Source organism: Diachasma alloeum, unplaced genomic scaffold, assembly GCF_001412515.2.
Source record: "Diachasma alloeum isolate Michigan unplaced genomic scaffold, Dall2.0 Dall_scaffold_00339, whole genome shotgun sequence".
NCBI classification, from domain to species: domain Eukaryota; kingdom Metazoa; phylum Arthropoda; class Insecta; order Hymenoptera; family Braconidae; genus Diachasma; species Diachasma alloeum.
In genome coordinates, this window is record NW_021680478.1 from 1,166,091 (window position 1) to 1,188,142 (window position 22,052).

Sequence of the window (22,052 nt, forward strand, 5' to 3'; positions counted from 1 at the left end):
GAAACTGTCTGCTCGTTTTTCGGTGGTGACGATGTATGAGGCTGGTTCCATGTTTGTTTGAGGGGATGTTGATCACGCACAGTTGATTAAATGGATTTTTCAATAGCAATTTGCAACAGTCAGTCATGTTCTTTACAGTAAAAATCCTGACATCATAGAAATACTTTTTAGTGGTTGTGTTCCATATGTTTTATGGTTGAATTCTACGTTTAATGGAGTTTTTTAATGTGAGAATCGTGACATGAATGTCAATATTGGTTATATTTCAGTGAGTATTGTATGATAAATCCTAGTCAAGTGGAATTTGTCACGTTTTACATAGAAAAATCAATCCATTAGTTTAAAACTACTTGTGCGAAGCTGCTTCGATATTTATTTGAGGGGACATTCATCACTGAGGGTTGATTAAATGTATTTTTCAATAACGATTTGCAATAATAGTCGGCCATGTTATTGAGAGTAAACATTCTGACATCACAGAAATAATTTTTATTGTTTGTGTTCCGTATTTTTTATGGTTGAATTCTACGTTTAATGGAGTTTTTTAATGTGAGAATCGTGACATGAATGTCAATATTGGTTATATTTCAGTGAGTATTGTATGATAAATCCTAGTCAAGTGGAATTTGTCACGTTTTACATAGAAAAATCAATCCATTAGTTTAAAACTACTTGTGCGAAGCTGCTTCGATATTTATTTGAGGGGATATTCATCACTCAGGGTTGATTAAATGTATTTTTCAATAACAATTTGCAACAGCTGGTCATGCTATTGACAGTAAAAATTATGACAATATGGAAAGAATTTTTATTCTTTGTGTTCCATATTTTTTATGGTTGAATTATACGTTTAATGGTTTTTTTTTTAATTGAGAAACGCGAAATAAATGTCAATATTGGTTATATTCCACTGAGACTCATAGGATAAATCCCAGCCAAGAGGAATTTGTTACTTTTTACATTAAAAGAATATTCTCCCGGGTATTCATTACTTCCGAGCTACTTGGAGAAATCAATTATCAAGATAAATGCCAACAAAAGTTGCATCCACCTGAAGTAGACTACGGAGTCCTCTGGAGCCAGCGAAAATTGCTCGCATGGGAGCATCAATGAGCCCCGGACTCCTCTGAATTCTAATGCAGAAGGAAAAACGTCTGTAATCAGAGGCTTTAGGGGCCGCGAAGGAGCCCGAGAAAAGCCTTTTATCGTGGATTTGCATAAGTTTCCAAAAAAGAAACGTGATTTAAGAGGGCGAGGGATATTGATGGCACAATCCTGATTGTTATCGCCGTGACGAATTGACTCTGAACTTCGGAGGGAGTTTTTTTCCTTTCTTCTCATCTGATTAGACGGGAGAACTTTTTCGACTGCTCCGGCCATTCCGGGCTTCATTATCCATCCGTTACTTCGGCTGTTTGTGCTTGTGAATCAGTGCGATTTGACGCAGAACATTTGTCACGATTGATAGCAAATATGGTTAAAGTTCGTTGTACTGGTGTCGCGAGAGGCAAGAGAAACGAGAGGAGAGACATGACGAGACGGGACGAGAGGAGTCATTCGAGACAATGACAGAAATGAGACGAGACGAGACGAGAAAGCCGGACGAGAACGAGAGAAACGAGAGGCGAGCCGAGAGTCGAGAGAGCCTCCCCCTCGCTGCCCCTCTGTGTATTTTTTTCTGTGCAAATTGGATTATAGAGACGAGATATTGCGAGACGAGACGAGGGGAGACGAGTCGAGACGAGAGAACCTCTCAGTTCTCGACGAGACGAGAGAAGAAATTGTCTCGTCTCGCGGCATCACTGCTTCATTGGAAATATTACTGGCTAACATACAAAATTACAAGGATGAAAGTCACATAGACTTTGGCTATCGATGATGAGCACAATTGCTCTCGATCTTCTCCTAGCTCTCCTCATCGAACACTGTCATTCCCAAACTTTCTCGTCTGAGAATACTTTAATTTCTTTGTTCGTTATCCATACTCTTTGTCACTCACAGTAATCTCTTCAATTCCGTCATCCGGGCCCCACGCATCCCCTAAGACCTCCATCTCGCATAAACAGTTTTATTTTCCAAACAATTTCAGTTCCATAAAGTCAATCTCAAACCTACACTGACAGAAAAAAATAATTTTATCAAGAGAATTTTATTTCAACCAACTATCATTTGGTTGTTAATTTTCAAATAAACATGATTTCATAGTGAATACTAGTTATGTCTTCTTAAGATACATTTGATTGGGAGAAATAGAACTTCTTTAGAATTGAAGTTTCCTTTCATTGTCAATTAGCAAACTGGTTGGTTTACTCAAAATTCAAAATTATTTTCATGACTAAATACGTTGTTATCTCAATCAACACGATCATACGGTGTTCCAAGTAAATTATAATTGAAGTGAGAATTTCGTATGTCGAATCAGGATGAATATTGTTGCGCGGAAAAAGCTTTGAGATTGTAGTGAGACGTCGTTGAGTTGAAAGAAGTTTATATTTCTGACTAAAAAAAAAGGCATTAGTTTACAACAACAGCATCACAGATTACGGCAATTCAACACAAACTTAGATATCACAAATTTCGTTCAATGTGATGTACGGAAAGTTCAATTTAAACATCGGCTTCATTCGAGAGAACACCATGTAATACATTCCTCAATGCAATCATCTCCTAGGTACGAATTTTTTTCGAATTCATGAAACTAGAAAATTTTTCGACTGGAGATTATATCAGGATAAAAAAAATAGAACTTTTCCATTTTTGTGGTGAATATATCTGACGTAACGCCAAAGACTTTTATTCGATTCAAGCGAATGTATCTCAAGAAGAAATAATTGATATTCACCGTAAGATCTTATTTACTTGAAATTGGTGCAGGTATATAACACTTGTTCCGAGGAAGGAACATCTCAATAGAAATAATTTTTTTCGCGTCTAGATATCAATCTTTCGAGGTCAGTCACAGTCACCGAATAATTGCCAAAAACGTCACTATCACCTTTCCCGCGCATACAACTCCATCTCCAGCTCCCTGTTGAATTCAACGTGAAATGGAGAAGTAGGATCCCGTGATAGAGCGACAGACACGGCGTCAAACGTATCCCATTGTCGAACAGGTACAGCGTGTGGTAGGATCTCGTGTGTGAAAAGCCGCCAGCATCGAAGACACGTCTGTTTCAGATGTCACTTACTTCTCCCACCTCAGAAATCAGATGAATAGAATTGCATTGGCAAAGGAAAGTTGGTAAATTAGCAGGATGCGCGTTGGACATTTGATGGGCCTGCTCGCTCACATTTCCGCCTCCACTCGTTCCGACAATTGCCTTTCGGGTGTCTGATACTCTCCCTGATATTGCCATTCAAAACGATCAGAGACAATGGACCAACGGCGTTACCTCCATCTCTCCTCCATTTCGAGTCGTTCCGCAAGTTATTCATTACGGAGACATCAACTATTTTTTCACGAGTTAAAACGACTCCATCAAAATATACCCGCTGAAGTTTACTGCTTTTTTATCGCTGTTTCCACGCGATCGACGGAAGGAATTATGAGTTGTAACTGTTTCATGCGGAGTTTTAAGTATTCATATGCCCGGGAAATGGCGTTGGCGAGGGAATTGTATGAAAAAATATTCCATCTCCGGGATTTCATAGCGTTCGGCTAGTACAGGCTCCTCGTAAATTGAAGGTGGCAATGATTTTCAGATAGTGAAGTTTATTCATTTTCAAGATTTACTGCGAGACAATATTCAATGATGCATTTTGAGATTTTGAGAGCGACACTTTGGGACAATGGCGCAACGGTTCTTGGATTTTTTTCCCCTGTGAAAAATACCCGAGAAATTTTTCCGTTGGAAAGTTTTTCCCACGACAAATTCCCATGTTCAACGAGGGTCTATTCACAGGCGTAATCGTGGTGTCACTCGCTGATGTAATCAATTGTAATCTCAGTGAAATCAATGTAACTATTGTAATCACATGATTACCATATTTGTAATCAAGTTTTGGTAATCAAGTGGTAGTCATTTGTAATGACAGATGTTTGGTAATGACAGAATGTAATCGACAAAATCATTTGTAATCATGTAATCACATTCTGTGCTCATGGCAATCACGGTTATCACATAGGCAATGGTAATCAGTGTAATCATTCGCCGTTATCTTGGTTCTCGGCTACATTTATCATAGTTGATTTTAAATTATTTTATATTTTTTTAAAAACTGCCACCAGGAACGGGGCAATGGTCATTCGTTCATTACTATTGTCTGTCTTCACTTGAGTGCTGAGGACATCCCCATGTGCAAAAAAATGTTACACAGAAAATATACGCGCGAGTCGGATCCCAAACAAATCTCCACCATTTCATCACATTCCCATGATGGCAAGTAATTCCGTCTATTGATTAATGCTTTGATAATCCAGCAGGTGCAAACGTGAAAATACCGGATAATGCACCGAGTCCGGCATTTCTGGCATTCTCTAAAATATCAAACACCCAGGCCTGCCCACACTCAAACGAATGTCAATGCTTCATCCGGTATTGGATGTAGAAACGCATATAAATAAACCGCGAACACGAAGTCCCTGGCACTGGAGTGGAGTGCAATTAAAGGGATCGGTTTTACACCAGCAAACTAGTGAATAGTCAGCAAATGGTTGTAAAATTCACCGCGAATTTCCAATTTTTCGGTTTAACTCAGTTAAGTTATCCACTAATTGGAGTTTAATGTTGGTGCGAGAAGTTAATGCACGTGAAATATGATGAATTCCATGCTCGAGCGTAATTGCTTTGAAACTATTTCTGTCAAAGTAATGAATGGGCGAATTGCGGATGAGGAAAAAATGTGAATGAAGTCGTTTACAAGATACTCAACCGCTCTGAATTTAAATTAAGAATTTTATTTAATATTCTGAACATGGATGAGCTTTCATTACATGAGAATTTTGAAATATGATTGATGAAAATAAATTTTCCTTTCCGCGGAGGAAAATATCGTCTTGGGTCGAATTTAGAGTTGAGTGGGAGCGTAAACAAGGAGTGGGGGGTTCAAGGGCCACCAATTAGAGTTGGAAAATCATGTCGAGCTGTTGTGGATACGAATTTAATATTCGTGATATTTTCCGCAGAGAATTTTGGCCTTATTATCAGGGAAAAAACTACAGGTCAAGAGCGTGTAGCTCCCGTGAAGCTTCGAGTGAACTGGCTTTCTTGGTAACGAGGGAAGGAGGAAGTGGAAGGGATGTGGCCAGTAGTTTGGAAATTGAGGGAATACTTTTTATCTTTATGATTTTATATTTTATCTAGTTATATTTCCAATGAAGTTTGATCATATTTGTCATTAATCCTGACTCTTGACATTTTTGGTAATTATTGTGTGACTGCAATTGACTTCAAATGATTTCATGAATTTGGGGGAATCGCGAGGGTTAAATCGTTTGGACGCCAAAAGGCAATGAAGCAGATCCGAAAGACTAGATAGAGACGATAGGTTTGAGATTGAGTTTATGGAATTGAGGTGGGATATGAGAAGCGTTTGCAGCGAGTGACAGTTTGGAAAATAAGAATGTTTATGTCAGACGGAGGTTTTGGGGGATGCGTGGGGCCTGGGTGACGGAATTTAAGAGATTATTGTGAGTGATAAAGAGTATGGAGAATGAGTGAAAGAAATTACAGGATTCTGAGACGAGAGAGTTTGGGAATGAGTCGGTGTTCGATGGGGAGAGCTAGAGAGAAGATCGAGAGCAATTGTGCTCATTATCCGCACCCAAACTCTACGTAACCTTTATCCCTGTGATTTCCTACTTCATCCAGTTATAATTCCGATAAAGTTTGACTTCGTATTCCTTCCACATTCTCCCCGCAACCCACCCACTCCCAGTGAATGTATAACACTTCTCCGCTCCTAGAACTAACTAGTGAAAATTGCAATGAATCCCATCAGAATCCGAATATAATTTCCATCGAGTCTTCCTCTCTCGATGTTGACCAAAAAATATTGAAAATGAAAATTCATTCACTCATCGCACAATTCCTAGGAAAATATGATATCCGCGAGAACGAGATATCCAATCTGTTCACTCGAGCGGATGAGAGATTGATTGGAACATGAAAAATTCCTCGAAATTGGATTTTTGCATCAGTAGAATAATGAATCACCGCACCGGTCAGTCATATCCCCGTATTAAAGAACGAGAGTCCCACAAGTTCGAACAATTCACGGAAAAAATAATATACTCGAATTGAGTATATTTTATACCAGAATCATGTATATGCATGAACCTGCACGGAGAGAAATTTTCTAGAAAAATTCTAGTACGAGTACTGGAAAAAATCACAATCCACCGGCTGTGAAAAATTCTAGTGCTGTTAAGGTAAAATTTCTGGGGATTTCTGTGAAGCTTTCACAGAAATACGGGGAAAAATTCACGTTTTCCCCAATAAAATTTCTAGTGCCGGCAATGGAATTTTTTCCTGGCCGTCACTTTGCGCCTCTTTGCCCGTGCTAGCACTAGAATTTTTTAAAAAAATTTTCTCCGTGTGATTGAAGAATAAAATATACCTGATTCGAGGATATTTTATACTCGAATGGGGGATGGGTGTTTCGATTCGAGGATGATTATTTCGTATCAGCTCGGGTTGTACCAAGCGCTCTAAAGTGTAATATAAGGGCCAGACGCTAAGTGTGAGAATATAAGGGTCAAAAAGTGGAGGTTAAAAAATGAGGGACTCTAATGTTCCGACCCTCATTTGTTAACCTCCACTTTTTTACCCTTATATTTTGACACTTAGTGCCTGACTCTTATATTACACTTGAGAGGGTTTGCTGCAACCCGGCCGGGTTATACAAGAGAATGATCTTCGCATTGAAATACCCATTCCCCACTTGAGTACAGAATACACGGTTAGAAAAAAAATGAAATTTCGTGGACAGTTGACTATTAATTTTTAGTACAGTGACAATGCATGTGATTTAGGGAAAAAATCATGAAATTTCAGGTTTCAATTAAAATTCAGTAAAATTCCAGAATTTTAAGCAGCGTAAAGATGAGAATTTCGTAATTTATTTGAATTTCCAATCTAATATGAATATTCCGTGCCAAATTACATTCAATTTTGAGTGAAATCTGAAATTTCATTATTTTTCCCCCTAAATCCCATTCAGTGTCACTGTCCTGAAAATTCAAGAATATATTTACTGGAATTTTCTGGTTTTCTATTTATTTACAGAGAAAAGTTGAACCGAAATTCACAGTTCTCTTTGATTTTTCCACGAACTTCTGAATTTTCAATGACGAAATTCCTCGAAATTTCAGTGGTAATTAAATTCGATCAAAATTTGCTGAAAGTGTACCGGAAATTTCAGACCAAAATTTTTAACAGTGTATACTTGAATCAAGTATATTATATACTCGAATCAAGAATAATACACCTAAATCAAGTATATTTTATACTCAATTCAGGTATAATTTTCTCCGTGTCCCTTCGATAAAACCACGACCATTTCAAAAATTCTAAAAAACCCCAAAAATCCTCATCACGCCGATGGATTCTAATTACTCCCCACAAAACACTCAGTAATAGCTCTTCACAATAAACCCAAACCCGTCAAAACAGACGAGAGTGCAATTCACCTCCGATAGAATTGAGTTTCAAGTGAGATAGAATATACTGCGGGGATGCGTTAACACTTTGAATGCTGGATATATGCTAGGAACGGCCGAGTTAGTCCATCGAATCATTGGCATTCAAATCCGTTCGATAGTACAATCCTCCCCTGTGGGAAGAGGGGCGGGAGGGGGGAGAGAAAGAGAAACTTCATCGACCCCAATCCCACTTCATCCTTTCTATCTAAATCTACCACCGTGGATTATTCTCTTTGCACGATTTTGGGTCTCCCGGCACGATTTTCCGGTTTATTTGAGTATTGAAAGCTGAAATTGAATATCAATGTCCAGACAACGCCAGTTCTTTCACCATTCTTCGAAGATTTCAGCATTAAAACGACCGGATTTCTGCTGAACTTATTGTTGAGAACAAATATGGGAATCCCCGATTTCATTATCTGGGACATAATCTCCATGGGTTTTTTTCCGAGTGGATTGAGTCAAAATCAATGTTTTTTTTTTATCAAACGTCTTGTGTCAGTCATCACACGATTTTGCATCTAATGTTTCAAAATTTAGTAACAGGGTAACGGGTAAAAGGGTTTAAATTTGTCAATTAAATTGCGTGAGAAAAATTTGAAAAATGAAATCGTGAATATTCAGCGTCATTCCAATGACGTTTTGCACAAAGTAATTTTTTTAAACATTCGTTGTTGATAGATGAATAATTGAAATTGTTTAAACTTTGGGAAACATTTTTTTTTGAGTATGAAATCGACTTCTGGTAAAATTCTGAATATGAATAAATTTGTTACGATTCCGAACAAATGATTTTTATCGTGGAAAATTGATTGTTTATAAATTATAGAAAATCCTCGTAATTTCAAAAAATTGCAGATTTTTAAAATGTGTTCCAACGGTTTTATAGAGACATTCAAATCCAGACCTGCAAAGTTTAAATGATAAAATCATTCTTAAATGTCATTCATTGATTCATTGAATTCAACATTGTCCCAACATTGGCAGTCAACATTGCCCCAACGTTAAAATTGTTAGCCTCTCCCTGAATATTGGTGTCAAAATAAATTTTTTCAACAGCACACTGAGAGAAAAACGACAAAGTTCTCAAACAAGTCTTACTTGTGCCAAGAAAATAGTTTTTAGAAAATTATCAAAAAAGGATTTTTTGTGCCAAACATGCAGAGAGTGCGCGCGGGATGAAAAATTTTTGTAGCAAAAATAGATTTAGTACGTATTTTGCTCCCGAAAAATCTTTGTTTTATGCGAAACAAGGGATAGTAGTTTTTCGTTTCGGCTGTCTAATAATCACAGACAAGAAATGAACCCTTAAATGAAACAATAATAATGATAAGATAGCAATCCTGCAATTTAGGGATAAAATAAAATAAAACTATTCACGTTCGAGACTTTCAAATTCGAACGAAACAAATTCTTTTTTAGCAATTTTCAACTAGCGATTTTGTTGGTCGAAACAAGATTTGTTTGACAACGTGTTTGTTTTTCTCTCAGTGCAGAGAGACTTTAATCGACGCGAAAGCGTCGCAACCGAAGCCCCCAGTAACGATATTGAATTCAGAAAAGGCTGGATTTCCCCATGGAAGTTTCATAATTTTCCCAGCATATATTGAAGCATCAGTTTCAATAAAGGATCAACATGCATTCCCCGCATGCAATATTGGGCACCGAAAAATCGTTCCAATATGAAGAGGGAATAGCGCGCGGGAATTCAGTTATTTTCCCGTCGTAATTGGGGCTTTTGGTTATACGATCCTCTGATATTGATACAAGCAATATAAATACTGATCATCCCATTTTGCTCAGCGCTATTTGTCCACAATGCACGAGCTCACATGTGTCATCATGCAAAATGATAAAGATAAAACAAGCAATCACGGTTGTTTCAGATTCGCTGGACACAGCTGGAAACGGCTGAGGTGTGGTCCACAAAAGGATTTTATTTGTTAAGACCTCATATGTACTGGGGTAATTACAGTGCCGCTGTTTGTGAACATGAGGCATGAATATCATCCGCCGGAAGTGGCAATCGATCTGTCGGTCACTGCGTAGGTTCCCTGTTTTACTTCCGGTGCGCGTGACGCATGCATACGCCAGTGTTAATTCAGGTGTTTTTTTTTTTTTCAACAAGTTGAATTATCGGGACTAGCCAGGTGGTGCGGACCTTTTGTCTCGGTGTGGGGGGTATGTACAATAGGATGTGGAATATTCAGTTCTATTTTGCGGCTTTGTCTGGGAAGGGTAAACCGAAAAAATTCATTTTTTCAAGAGAATTTTGTTTGAACCAACGCAACATTTGAATCGCTTGGTTGTTAATTCTTAAATAAACATTATTTCATTGTGAATAACAGTTATCTCTTCTTGAGATACATTTGATTGGGAGAAATCGAACTTCTCTAGCATTGAGTTCCTTTTATTTGTCGCGATAATAGAGTATTTGATTTCTTTGTAGCCAAAAGTTTGCCAACTCGAGACATTCGTTGGTCTACTCACAAATCAGAATTATTCTCATGACTAAATACGTTGCTATCTCAATCAACTCGATCATACGTTGTTCCAAGTAAATTATAATTGAAGTGACCATTTAAAACGGACACTTTTGACTTTTTAAAAAATGTTAATAGGGGGTTGAAATGTGGATAAAATTTAATAATTTATTTTCAATATAAAGAAAAACTCTTTCCCTTTGTGACGAGCCTAAACAGAGCTCAATTGATCAATTTGTTTCTGAGTTATGAATAATTTTAAAAAAATCGACAGTGTCCGTTTTACCCCACCCTTCCCAATATTAAGTTTAAAAAAATTAATCTTTTCCATTTGTGGTGAATACATGTGACTTGACAAAAAGGAAAAATTGATATTCACCGTAAGATCTTGTTTATTTGAAATTGGTTCAAGTAAGAACAAGTGAGAAATCTGAAATTTCATGATTTTTTTCTCCTAAATCGCCTTCAATCACTGTTCTGAAAATTCAAGAATATATTTACCGAAATTTTCTGGTTTCCTACTCATTTTCAGGGACAAATGGACCTGAAATTAACAGTTCTCTTCGATTTGTCCACGAAATTCTGAATTTTGAATGACGAAATTGTTTGAAATTTCAGTGGTAATTACAAAAAGTGTATCCGAAATTTCAGACAAAATTTTTAACAATGTAGTGAAATGACACATTCACCAACCTGTTTATTTAAAGGAATATCCCACCTGTCACCGTCATCACCCCCCCCCCNCCCCCCTCTTCGAAGTTGTATTAAATCAGATTGCGATCAGACATGAACGTATGCGTTGCGGGTATATTGGGAATTGAAGATGAACAGATATGTTTGTGATGCCTCAAACGGATACGTGGGATGATGAAGTTTGGAGACAGGAGACGGTATTGTATATTGCCAATATATATCCATGAATCTATATATTCCCACGTATGTGGTGGGCGGAGTGTCAATACCATGGATGAGTTCTCTCGACACAGCAGACCGATCGTAGCCGATAACTGGGTGAGGATTGAGTAGTCGAGGCGGTGATAGAACTTCCGCGACTGTTGGTTCAAGTGATATCCAGTGAGTCATACTTCTGTGATGTCTATCGGTGTATTTTTATTCAATAGGATGCAGCACTCAATTTTGCGCGGTTGTCGGTGGGATAAACTGGGGGTAACAATTTGTGATTGAAAACCGGTAAGTTATATGTAGAGGAAAAAAAAGTCTTGATTTTGCTTGCGAGTGGAAGTATTGTTTTGGATTTTTTGTTATATTGCCCCATTATGATCCAAAAAGTCCGAATTGTTAGCTAATGAGTGCCGTCCTTCATTGGCCGAGGCGCACCTCAAGATTGGGATAAGTCAGCCCGAGCCGTTCTCTGATTGGTTCAGCACTCGATCGTCTGTCTGACGTCACTAGCGATTTGAAAGCGTTTGAAATCTTCAACTTTTAAGAACGAATTATTAGATAATGAGCAGTATTTTGCACGTTTGCGAATGAAAAATGAATTATTCAGCTCCCAAACTTGAGATTAAAACATTGAAAAAAATTCATGCAAGTTCCCTATTGCGTAGACTGAAAAAAAAACGACAAAATTCTCAAACAAGTCTTACCTGTGCCGAGAAAATAGTTTTTTGAAAATTATCAAAAAAGGATTTTTTGTGCCAAACATGCGGAGAGTGCGCCGGAATGAAAAATTTTTGTCGCAAAAATAGATTTAGTGGTTGAAAAAAAATTGCGTTTTCTGCACACGTGAGAATATGTCATTTCTAGCACTACTCCTTCGTTATTCGATACTCCCATACGTATTTTGCTCCCGGAAAATCTTTGTTTTATACGAAACAAGGAATAGTAGTTTTTCGTTTCGACTGTCTAATACTCACAGACAACAAATGAACCCTTAAATGAAACAATAATAATGATATGATAGCAATCTTGTAACTTAGGGATAAAATATTTGTTGATATATTTTCCTCTGTATGAGATATTTTCATGCTGAAAAGACACCGTCTGGTGTGAATTATCCGCCTCTTGAGCCAAATATTTCGTTGCTGTTGACAGCAGAACAATTATTCATGTTTGAGACTTTCAAATTCGAATCAAACAAATTCTTTTTTGGCAATTTTCAACTTGCGATTTTATTGGCCCAAACAAGAATTGTTTGACAACGTGTTTGTTTTTCTCCCAGTGTATAGAAATTATCCGGCTATGTAACCGCATATAATTACAAATTGGATTTGTATGAATGGATGAAAAATCCTCGAATATAAAATAGTTACGAGGTTTCTAGGTTATGAGAATTCTAGATCTGGACCAGATTACGATTTTTCCCAATGTCACATGCACAATTTGAAACAAATCCATACATACATGAGCACATTATCATCATCTTATGAAACAGCTCCGCATTGGGCTGCATTTGCGTAACTGTCCTTTTTGAAATTCATCGGTTTTGGATTCAGGACAATTGCGTAGAGTCGATCGGTGTTCACCAATAATCGGGTTTTTTTGCAGACTTGTTTTTCATTCAATTTTTGAACGACTGATAGGAGAGATGTTTGATACGATATTTGTAGTGATGCTGAGTGGATCGGGATGGCCATCAGAGAGGGCATATTTGTAATGGAAAAGGGAAATATTGATAACGCACTCACTTTTTGATCTTCATTTCTGGGTCAATCGGGCGGTTCGGCCGAGGGGATTGATGCTTAATTCCAGATAATTTTATCGAGAGTGCGGATTGAGAATAAAATGTGCTTCAATTTGACAAAAATTAATGCTCATGAGCATTAATAGAATAATTGTAATTATTATGATAATTACGAGAATTTTAGAATCTCATTTCTTTGACATCTCTAAGGGTTGAGAGGGTCATGAAAAAATACAGAAAATGTTTGAAGAATACCAAAAATACTGTTGACCCGAGTCGAGGATTTGGTTCTGATTGGACGTACACACGTACAAAGAGTCAGATTTTCTGTTTTTCCAGAGGGAAAGTCGACTTTCGCCAAAATCGAATTTTTTAGTCGGGCGAGTGTTGATTCCAACTATTTAAGCGATTCTACCAACTATTTAAGGGCTATTCAGAACTCTCAAAAGTATATGGAAAAAGTGAAAACTGAGAAACCGTTTTTTTTGGCCCCAGCCAAAGGGTCAGATTTTCGGGTTTTCCGGGGCAAGTGGATTTTCGCCAAAATCGAATTTTTTAGCCGGGTGAACGTTGATTCCAACTATTTAAGCGACGGGCTATTCAGAGCTCTCAAAAGTATGTGGAAAAAGTGTAAACTGAAAAAGTTTTTTTTCTCAAGTTTTTAAAGGGTCAGATTTTTCGTTTTTCTCGGGAGAAAGTCGACTTTCGCCAAAACGAATTTTTTAGCCGGGTGAACGTTGATTCCAACTATTTAAGCGACGGGCTATTCAGAACTCTCATAACTATGTGGAAAAAGTGAAAACTGAAAAAAAACATTTTTTTTGACTTTTTACATGATATACCTTAAAAAGTAATCACTGCACTTCCAAGTATTATCAGGACTTTTAAAAACTAAACTTCCTTCAAGTACCATTCGGTACTGGTGCAAAGTACTTTTTTCGAATGCATTCAAGGCTAGACTCCTGCGGCCGCATGCTACTAAACGTTTAAATAGCTCTCCCCTCCACCCACTTCATTCGCCCTGATTGCACAAGTAAATGCTCCCGTGCGTGCAGAGGGCACCTACCCGACTAAACTGGCTACATCGGTCCATAACGTCCATCGATAAACCCGCCATTTTCGATTGAATCACGTCTCCTCCGTAGAATGGATTATTTTGGACGAAGATGGACATGAATGCGGCCACAAAAAATTGAAATGAGAAGTTTTCTCTATTCTCTGGGTTCTAAAGGGGGATTAGACGACTCTAGACAACTCTAAAATACATATGGGAGTATCGAATAATGAAGGAGCAACGCTAGAAATGACATTTCTTGTGTGTATAGAGAAGGCAATTTTTTTCAACTACACGAAGAGAAATTTTTTAGAAAAATTCTAGTGCTAGCACGGGAAAAGAGGCACAAAGTGACGGCCAGGAAAAAATTCCAGTGCCGGCACTAGAAATTTAATTGGGCAAAACGTGAATTTTTCCCCGCATTTCTGTGAAAATTTCACAGAAATCCCCAGAAATTTTACCCGAAATACCAAGAAATTTTACCTTAACAGAACTAGAATTTATCACAACCGGTGGATTGTGATTTTTCCCATTACTCGTACTAGAATTTTTCTAGAAAATTTCTAGAAAAATCATACCGAAAATGGCGGGTGGTTTTCTCTCCGTGTACTAATCTGTAATTAGTCCACATAATCCGATTTTTATAACGAGAAAGATGTACGCGAAATGAACTTCAATGGTTCAGAAATGCTTGAATTAAAAAGAAGAATGTCCCGTTGTAATGCCATGTTATATCCGAGGATTTTCATCCATTCATAGAAATCCAATTAATTACGGAGTTACATCCCCGAAAAAACTGGTGCAAGTCACCTCACGGAGAGCGAATCCATCGATGTTGAAAAGAGAATCAAAATAGGAAAGAGCGAAGTGGATACACGGCTCGAGCGGAGGGGAATGAATATCCAGTAATATCGGTCGCGTTGCTATGCCACCGGCACACATCCAAATGGGCTGGGACAACCCCTCTTCTTACACGATAAATGGGCATGAGAGCAAACCTTTTCGCGTAATGGATGAGTCGCAGTTTCATCTCTCCCTGACCTCATTATTGTCCTCGTTATCCTCTCCCCCGGCCTGATTTCTCTACGCAGCCGTGACATGTGGATGTGTATCTGTCAGCGTGAATATCATGTTCGTGTTTGGGTAACATGATCATTCGTGAAAGGGGGTGTAGTTTTGGTGGGTCGTCATCATTTGCGCCGCAATGGTTTCGACGAATCGATAGATGGATTCCCTTTAAAAGAAGGAAGATGACATGTTTTCATCAGAAATTTATTTATTTAGTAAATGATAATGGCATTAATTCTCATTAGTTACTATTGCACAGTGATAGGCATATCAACCAATCATAATTACCGTTAAATTGTGAAGCTGTTAATGTTCAACATAAATCTTAAAAATTTTAAATTTTAAAGTAACCATCAATTTGTACTATTAAATTTTGAAATATTCTATTAACCAATAATTTAGGTAGGAAGATTGACGATTATTTGGATAATCGAAAATCAAGTAGGGGACGGTGGGGCAACATGAAACACGGGGCAAAATGAAACAGCAAGAAAATCTTGTGATCTAAGGGAGATAGAACGATTTTCATGGGAACCTTTTTTGTAGAGAATTTTACAAGCTACAAAAAAGGTCCTCTTCAGAAATGTCCTATCTCCTTTAGATGACGAGATTTTCCCACTGTTTCATTTTGCCCCGTGTTTCATTTTGCCCCATGCTCCCCTACCTAAAGTTAGAATTAGCTTGGTAACAAAAAAATTACATTTTAGTATTATCAAATATTTTATTCACCATCGATCGAAAAAATTAGCTGACAAATTCTATAATATTTTAAAATTTGGTGAATATAGTTAAAGTTTGAACAATATAACGAGATAAAACTTTTTAATATTGCCAAAATCTAATGTTATTGCCTATCCCTGCTATTGCATTATTATTGTAATGTGAAAAACGACGCAGTATTGAATCAATTAATCATGCATTATTTAATCAATGTCATATCATTCTTTGCTTCGGGATGGAAGCATTGCAGTCGTTCAAATTTAAGATTTGGTGTTTTTGCCGTTCATATGTGTGCACAAATGAAATTTCTGTCGTGAAAAAATATAATCTATTACGACAATCATCTGAGGGAACTCCACAGGTTTATCCCATAGAAAGAATACATTGACGAGGAAAGAATACATATTTCCCAAATAAAAATTGCCCCCTCGAAAGTAATACCACAGTTTTTCGAGGAAAAAATTGTAATTTCCTCTAGAGCCTCCTAGTAATGACTCCTCATCATGCTAATGCCCACGACGACACTCAATCCCCCGCCCCATGAAACCCGAGAACTCAAAATCTGACTCGACATAATACGTTATCTGTCCCTTCATAATTTAAGCCCGCCCAAAGTTTATTCACGGATAAAACCTCCATTTTTTCCCAGATAGTCGAGAATACCGAGGGGACATGTTGCAGATGTTTTTTTAACCCCTCCTCTCCCCCACCCCCCGGCGCCTCGCGCATCCCTTGTTTCACCTTTGTCCTGAGGCTATACACAATTCGCGTGGAGGGCTCCTCCGGGGAGTAATCGGGCCGTGCTTGGGGGAAAAAGGAAATAAAAAGAAGCACTTTTGAAACTTAACTGCCTGTGGGAGGGCAACCTTGGAATAAGCGTAGGAAAAACGCTGAGACAAGAAACCAGAGAAGGAGAAAAAAAAATTACAGAGGAAAACGGAAGAGCGAAATGAGAAGTACAGAGTAAATGTGAGTTTTTATTTTTTTCTCCTCACTCGTCTTGAAACCCCATCTTCACTCCAAAATATCTTTTTTTTTTAATTATCATCTCGAATTAGTTGAACGTGAATACACAGACGATCCACTCGAAGATTTTTCACGAATTCATTTTAATTAAGAAAAGCAATTCCTCTTTAAAAAATTGCTCTCGGGAGAGGGTGCGGAACGAGTGGAGGAAAGAATACTCGGGTAGATTGTCTATTCAATTTTGTTGAGAGATTAAAAGAGGGGTTTTCACGGGGTTGATATTTCTCCACCATTTGTTGATACCATTTCTCCTTTCTGCGCGAGTGAATCTGAAGACGGTTTCATGAAAAATATTTCCGAATGGGGGCTCAAGCCCAATGTGTACTGAGCCCGGGGATTATGCGTGGACACCGATAAATCTGCCATTATGGGTAGTAAACCTGTCTTTTAACCAGGGGTTTTGGATTTTAGGAAATACTGTAGGATGTTTAAGTCTCAAACGTCAGGACTGAAAGTTGCGGTCATTAGTAAGCTTTTTCAGGATTGGTTCATTGATTTTTTTTGCAAGTTGTACTTTTAGAGAAGAGTTAATGAGGTCGACCCGGGGAATCAGATGCAAAGTTGAGAGATCATGGGGATAAATATTCCCCGCCAAAAAGGACTGGAAAAATCTGGAAGCACGCTTAGAAAATTTGTTCATTCCGTAGAAACTGGATGAAACGAGTTGACGACAGTCTGAAGAGGATAAATCATTTTAAGAAATGTGTGAAAATACGAGGTGGGAGGGTCGCCATTTTGAAAGAGAATATTCAAGCAAGATGGCGGGGCTCACAGCTGTCGGTCACCTCGCATTTTCAAACGTGTCTTAAAATCATTCATCCTATTCAGATTACCTTCAATTCGTCCTCGTTCTTTCTGCAAATGGAACAAATTTTTCAAGCTATCCTCCTGAATTTGTCATCCCCTTTCGCCTTTTTCCTCATTTTTATTATTTATTTATCTCCGAATTATCCAACGTCCGCTTCTTTCACACATGTATCAAAGCCACGCTCCACTGATTAAAGAATAAAACTTGCCGCCAGTTCAAGTCCTTACAGTATTTCATTTATTTCAAGGCTGAACAAATCCACACGACAAATAGTCTCCGTTAATGGAAGACCCGGTCTCCATTGTCCCGATATATCTGTATATCCAGAAAAGATATAAAGAGAGAGTCGTTGAAAAGTTGAGAGTAAAAACTGCAGATGCAAAGTTTTTCATGGGAGTTCTCCAGGAAGTACAAACTTGGCTCGCGATAGCTGTATTTTTCCTGCGCCTGCTGAAATCAGACTCCCCCCCCTGTACCCCCTCGGCCCCCTTTTTTCCCCTCCATTCCTTTTCATTCTTGTACATACCAGATGGGAAGTATATTATGTATTACACTGATGGGGCGGGATCGTATGGCTTCAATGAAACTCGCTTGTTTTTTACAATCTCTTGATGGGCTTCTTTACAGCTTTGCAAGTAGAATGACTTATTCCAGGTTCAACAATTCAACCGGGAGTTGGGAAGTTCCAAGTTTGCCTCGATTTCGTAAATATTGATCCTGCAAATAGAGGTTCACTGTGCGGGTAATTCAGGGGTTCTCGGATTTTTCGAGGGGGATGTGATGTGATATGTCGATATTGGTTCTGTTGGCATTACTAATTCAACTCCTTGCCTCCATATTTGATGAACTCCCTCGGATCGTGAAGAGACAACGGAGAAATTTCCGAAATTCCATTACGTATGACTTTTTTTGAGCCCACTAGTTAGATTTGATATTCCTTTTTTTAATTAATTGTTTATGGCTTAGGTTTTTATTTCATGAAATGTGTACCCTAACGAGCCCTTTTACATTCCCACCGCTGGAAACTAATTCCTTGTACATCTTTATAACACGGGATTGGCCGCGCGTGCCACGCACACGCCTTCTCATCTCCTCACGTGGTGGCGCTTCAGTTTCAGTCTTAGACTTACGCTTATTCGAGATTTTCGAGATATTTCGAGATCGATTTCCTTTCTCCTTTTTACGATAGGACTTTTTACGTTAGACATTTCTCCCATGAATTTTCCAATTCTCTTTCATTATTTCGTCTCTTCACCCGAAACACCTTGACGCCCTCCAATTAATTGTTCATAATACAATTAATCAGTAGTGAAGTGGTAAACGGAGATAAGTCGACTTATCTCCCAGTTGAGTTTTTGAGGAATATTTCCGAATCTAAGGGAGATAGCGAAATTTTCGCAATTACATTTGTTGTAGCCCTTAATCAGCCCCACAAAAAAGGTTATAACAAAAATTTTGCTATCCCCCTTGGAATCCGAGATATTGATTGAAAACTGGCCAATAGTCAAAATTGACTTATCTCCTTTTACCACTTCGCTACTGAATTATAATTTTCTTCACGACTAAAAATTCCTAGAAATTACCCAGGTGCCGCCTACCCTCAAGAATACGGAAGCTTCCTCTCGATAAGATTTGCCCCATCGAATTACAAACTTCTCCCCTCCCCCCTCCCCACCAACTAGATCCAATTTCTCGCACTATTGTTTCCCCATCGAACTACCTCAAACGTGTTGTTGAAAGCCTTCGAATGGAATTCCGTGTATGCGCATTTAAAGTTTCAACGGGCGAATGGTAGTTAGCTCAATGCGGTGAGATTGCCTGATCGATCCAGGGCAAAGCCTCACCCAGCGACATCGGCTCTAAACAATTCTGTACTACCCCGTTCTCAGCTCCATTTGGCGGATAGGGCGGTGAGAACTTGAGCGAGGGAGGAGACCCCCGCGACTCTTCAAATCCCTAAACCTCCAGCTTCTCACTCCTCTCATCCTCTTATTTCTGTTTGTCCTCCTCTTCGTGGAAATTCCGGAGCTCTCCCTCGACTCTCACTGACGGCTGCAGACAAATAAGGCTTTTCTGGAGTTTGTCTCGGTCGAAGACTCGCCATATTTTTTTTTTGTTTTGTTTACTCGGACTCTCTTTTCCTGTTCCCTTTGGATCGTCTTTCGCGAGGGTGAGAGTCTGATGAATTTTCGGCTGAACTCTGGCAACTTCATGAGAAAAGTCATCTTTGTGGATGTAAGAGGGGGGGGGGGAGGGGAGGGTGGGGGGTTGTATGGAAGTTTGGGGAGGAGATATTCTTATTTCTGTCGGATGATATATTTCGGGAGGGATGAAAATGTCGTCCGTCGTGGCGCGCACGGAGACAGATAGCCGGGAATATTTCAACTGAAGTTGTGACGAGAAAAGTTCGGCTTGACCCTGTTGTGAAATGAGATACTGTTCTGAATAATGATCGTTGATATGATGATTATTTATTACTTATTTTCTTACTATTTTTTAAATTTGATTTGAGGGTTTTCATTCAAGTTCGTGAACCTCTGGAAAAATTATTTTACGTCAGTAGCTGATGCCTCGCTCATGGAAAATATCCGTTCATCTGAAGATCAGTTTTTTAAGTTGTTAAAAATTTTCCGAAACATGTTTCGCTTAAATTCTGATCGTGAAACATTGTTTATTAATTTATTCTTTATGTTCATCTTGTTTTTAAAATTTATTTTCGTTTTTTTTCTCAAGTGAATTGTTTTTTTGTGAATTTGGATAGGACCAACTTTTTCGGGCGTCCATTTTAGCCCACAATAATTTTTCGGTTGTGAACTTTGCTAAGCAATTTTAAAAAATTCGATTGTTGAAAATGTTTTGAGCGTTCATTTTAGTTCATCCTATGCGGATTTATCAGGTGTCCATATCGCCCAATGGACGATTTTCAAAAATTTGAATAAAAAAAAAACGTTACCCCAGATGTCCATACTGCCCCACCCTCCCCGACCATGAATCATGAAACTTTCTCCACTGCATCTATCAAAATATTGATCTACCCCCTAAAATAATCAATCTCTTCCCCCACCTCTCCGAATTGTCGTCGTGCGTGAAATGAGACTGAGGAACAGTCAATTGAACGTCCTAATCCGCCGATTTATTTCTCCCAAAATTGCCGAGATACCAGTCCCCAGTTATTGTGAATCACCGAGGCTGAAAATTTATTACCATCTATACATGTATATCCGGATTTTTTCGTACATACGGACCGGCATTCAATACGTGACGGAAAGCGGAAAAGCAGAGGGAGAAATTGGGTTACTGAGCGAATTGTAGGGTAGGTGGTACACGACGAGGTATGTGGGTGTCGTTGAGGGGGCAGTTGACAGTCGCCTCGCAAATTAGAATTGGTGCTGGGAGTTGGGAAAAGGGTGGGGAGGGAGGGGGGTAGGGTAGGGGGTGAGCGCGCACACGGAGTGGTATATAATGTCATTTGGGTTGTATCGAATTGTCTAGCCATACTGCTCAGGCCATCGACCTGCCACGGACGCTAGCTAATAATAGACGCCTAGAGGCATAACTTCTTTATCTTGGCGGGGCTGTGGAATATTCGTTCGCGTCACATTGATCCATTGGCTGAAGATTGAAGTGGTTATCTCGGGAACGGCAGAGCGAAATTTACAGATTTTTAAATGTTTTTTAATGTAAATTTTTTAACCATGGACCCGACATGTTGAGGGAGAATTTTTTTCACATTGGAAAATTTCATCCGATTGTCGACATCTCATTCAATCGTTTCCATTTCGTATGTAAACACAACATTGAAACGAATATACCGACAATCATTATAGAGAACAGATTCAATCATTGGAAATATTGTTGTTATATTCGTTAACCAGTTTATGAAACGAAATTATTCAGCATGATTTTCCATCATAAATTGGGAAATACTATACACATGACGAACTCTACGGGAAAACAAGGAATCCAACTATTCCACGAGTGCAACGTAAATAGGTCAGTTACTGTTACCATCTTTTCAGCCCGGTGTAACGAAATAAATTCCTTTGTCAACAATTTCCAAGTTGTCACCTCTCCAAATGAGAGTGCAATGTTTTTTCTTCATGTTCAACAATGTATGAATTCCTTACGAACAAGGGGCCTTTGTTATGCGCTATGCTGAGCATTCCTTCTATGACAGTAATGGGGGTAATGAGTTTCCTCGGCAGCGAGTGAGAAAATTTTCACGGTATTATCCGCAATGATTAATGCTTGAGATGTAATTAATTTGCATTTGCCTCGGCAACATCAATTGACGTTATCACAGGCCCTGTTGTCCCCCTTGAATGATGAAATGACGATAACGGATGATCCTCAGAAATTCAAAAGACTTGCGATATGAATCGAGTGTCGGAGGGTGAGACAAGAACGTTGGGATAAGTCGAGTACACTTACCCGATCAAGTGGATAAAATCGAGCGAACAGGTGTTACAGATTGCAGTTCCGTGAAGCGATAATGTTGATCATGCTAATAAAATATCTGTGTAAACTACTCGTTGCTCATGGAACTTCGATTGAAAATGGGCTTTATCAGGGGTTATTACTACAGTCAGCCGAGTGGAAGGCTACAT